Source organism: Elephantulus edwardii, unplaced genomic scaffold, assembly GCF_000299155.1.
Source record: "Elephantulus edwardii isolate Elephantulus edwardi_28Jun2011 unplaced genomic scaffold, EleEdw1.0 scaffold00073, whole genome shotgun sequence".
Classification (NCBI taxonomy): Eukaryota; Metazoa; Chordata; class Mammalia; order Macroscelidea; family Macroscelididae; genus Elephantulus; species Elephantulus edwardii.
Window position 1 is genome coordinate 2,386,460 of NW_006399823.1, and position 2,679 is coordinate 2,389,138.

The window sequence follows — 2,679 nt, forward strand, 5'->3', positions numbered from 1 at the left end:
CACCACAACTCAAAGGTAGCGATCCTTCTTCTATCATCCTTTTTTTAAAAATTATTGTCCAGCTCTCTGATGCATAGCAAGCAATTGTAAAGAACATGGCCTGAATCAGGTACACCCTAGTCTCCAGACTGATGTCATGGCTCTTTAGGACACAGATCTACATTTTACATGGGAGGCAGAAGAATATACATTTGCTGAAATCTCTATCACTTACCCTTTTATTGCCACCATCAAGGATACCTATTTCTAATATGACCAGTTTATAAGCACATTGAGGATTTTGCTCCTGTGGTGATTGTACTCCTTAGTCTGGAGTATGGCTTTAGTTGCTTTCTTAGCTTTAAGAAAATGAGAATTTTATTTTTACTCCAGCTAAGAGGAAAATAGGAACAGTGTTTTGTTTGGGCACAAAACTATTGCTGACTAAGGGGTCAATGATTTAAAAATTTGGTTGAGTTGAGTTGAACTCTTTCAACTCTCACATAAGATTATGTTAGAGCAAAATTTCCTTCCCCTGAACATAAACAATGATCTGTAATGAAGGAAGTTTTGGTATAATTTCAAAACTTGAAATTCAGCTCAAGAAATATTGACCGGGGGAAAAAGCTGCATGGCAGGCTCAAGATGGTCGAATTCGACCAGTTGTCTGATGAGAACGCAGCAAAAGCTCTTGTCAGTTTAAAAGAGGGAAGCTTATTTAACACACGGACTGAAAAGTATGGTTCTTTACAGAAAACTCCTGTTTGGAAAGGCGGGAACACAGGCTGGGCTCTAGAAATGTCTTTTAGAATTTCAAAAGGAAATAGACTCTTTTCTGATGAAGATGACAGACAAGTAAATTCAAGTTCACCCAAGAGAAACCAGAGGATTGAAATTTACAGCTATGATGTCAACATGAGATAAAAAAGCCTCACAGAAGAGAGAGTTTCGATTTCTTAACCTGTTTAAGCTTCCCAAGGCACATAAATGGTGTGTATACGAAAGGTTCTACTCAAGTATAGATAAACCAGTTTTTAAAGGTGATAATGACCTCTGTGCATCTCTAAAGGAATCCTTTCCTAATTTGAAGACAAGAAATTTAGCAAGAGTAGAATGGGGAAACTTCAGGAGGCTGATGGAAAAACCTTGGAGATGTTTAGCATTTTTTGAGGAAGACAGTCATTACTTAAAACAGCAAAGATAGAAAATAAGGTTCTCTCACAACAAAGGAAATGGGGCGATGTCTCACAATTCAAAGACCTCCCAGGTGAGATTCTACTGCCCATGGCTATTGGAACTAAGGTGACAGCACGCTGACACGACATTCATGATGGTCTGTCCCCTGGACAGGTGGACTTAATGCTACTTACTGAGTCAGTTTTGACTGGACAGGGCTTGGGACCCATACCATGCCAGACTATGACGTTCTTAGTAATGAACCTCATGAAACAATGCCAATTGCTGCCTTTGGACAAAACCAGCAGCCATTTCAATTTTACATGACAATCCCTCATGGTTACATAATACACCTCCTCTCCAGGCACCGATCATGGATAATGATCCTTTATCAGGACAGTAGCGTGGATAAATAAAATTTCTGGCTCTGACTCTGAGACATTAGCTGGATTTCCAATGGAATTCCTTATTCAAGTGGGCAAGTTCCTCAAAGTCCTCATGATTAAAAAGGAACATAACAAGAAATTAAGGGAGAAAAATTAGAAAATAGAAGCAGAAAAATTGAAATGGTAGTCCATGCCCATTGGCATTGACTTTCGGCAGAGACACGCCACCATTGTTTTCGAGCTTCAACAGCTCAACAAGGACCTAAATAACGTTGTGCATAAAGCCCAGCAATACAGCTGTGAGCTCGCTCCAGACCAGGGACTCCAGCCCGCAAATGAGCCGACAGATAGGAGACAGAGGTGTGAACAGGAAGCACAGATTGTTCAACTGGCAGGACAGCCCTGTGTGGAAACTTAAAACCTTACAGATTTAAACTATCAATTAAGTGTCTAGCAGAAGGAGGAGATTTAAATTCCTTTGAATTCAAATTACTTACAGATTCATGCAATGACGTCAAGTGTACAATATATTTCCAACATCAGCTGCTTTTAGAATAATGTGGAAATTTATGTTGCATGTATTCAGAGTGGTCTGAGCCAGCTGGGAAACCTACATGCTTTTGCAGCAAATAACACCAACAGAGACTCAATCTCTACTGTGAAGGTTCCACTCTTCCAGTCATACAGGACATTGTTTTTAAGAAGTCCTTTTCCTTGACATAGGCTTCCAACACCAAATGCCTACATGCTGGAAAAACAAGGGGCAGTTAAAAACCTCCAAATAAGGCATTTTACTGTCCTGTTCTATTTCTTAAGCCAACATTACTGACCAGCATTGTATTTCTCGTTTTTTATCATTTAGCTGCAGTAGCATTGCTTAAGTTATATATGCATATTATAGCAAATATTTTAAATGGAAAATGTCTGACCACATTAAAATAATTTTATGGAAGAATTATTAAACTCTGCTTGAAGTCAAGTCAGTATGTGCAGACAATGTTTGCAGTAGAGAAGGAGGACAACATTGGTCTTTAGTACCCATCAGTGGCTGTGTGGAAATTTATCCAGAAAATGACACTTCCAGGTGATTGTGTTGACCAGCATCTCAGTCTTCAAAACATAACGTCAGGAGGTGTGG

General features: G+C 39.3%; 1 pseudogene; it reads left to right on the plus strand.

The window, feature by feature from the left end:
- The first annotated feature begins 624 nt into the window (after positions 1-624).
- Positions 625-2,259, plus strand: LOC102876868 (annotated as a pseudogene).
- Positions 2,260-2,679: the final 420 nt, after the last annotated feature.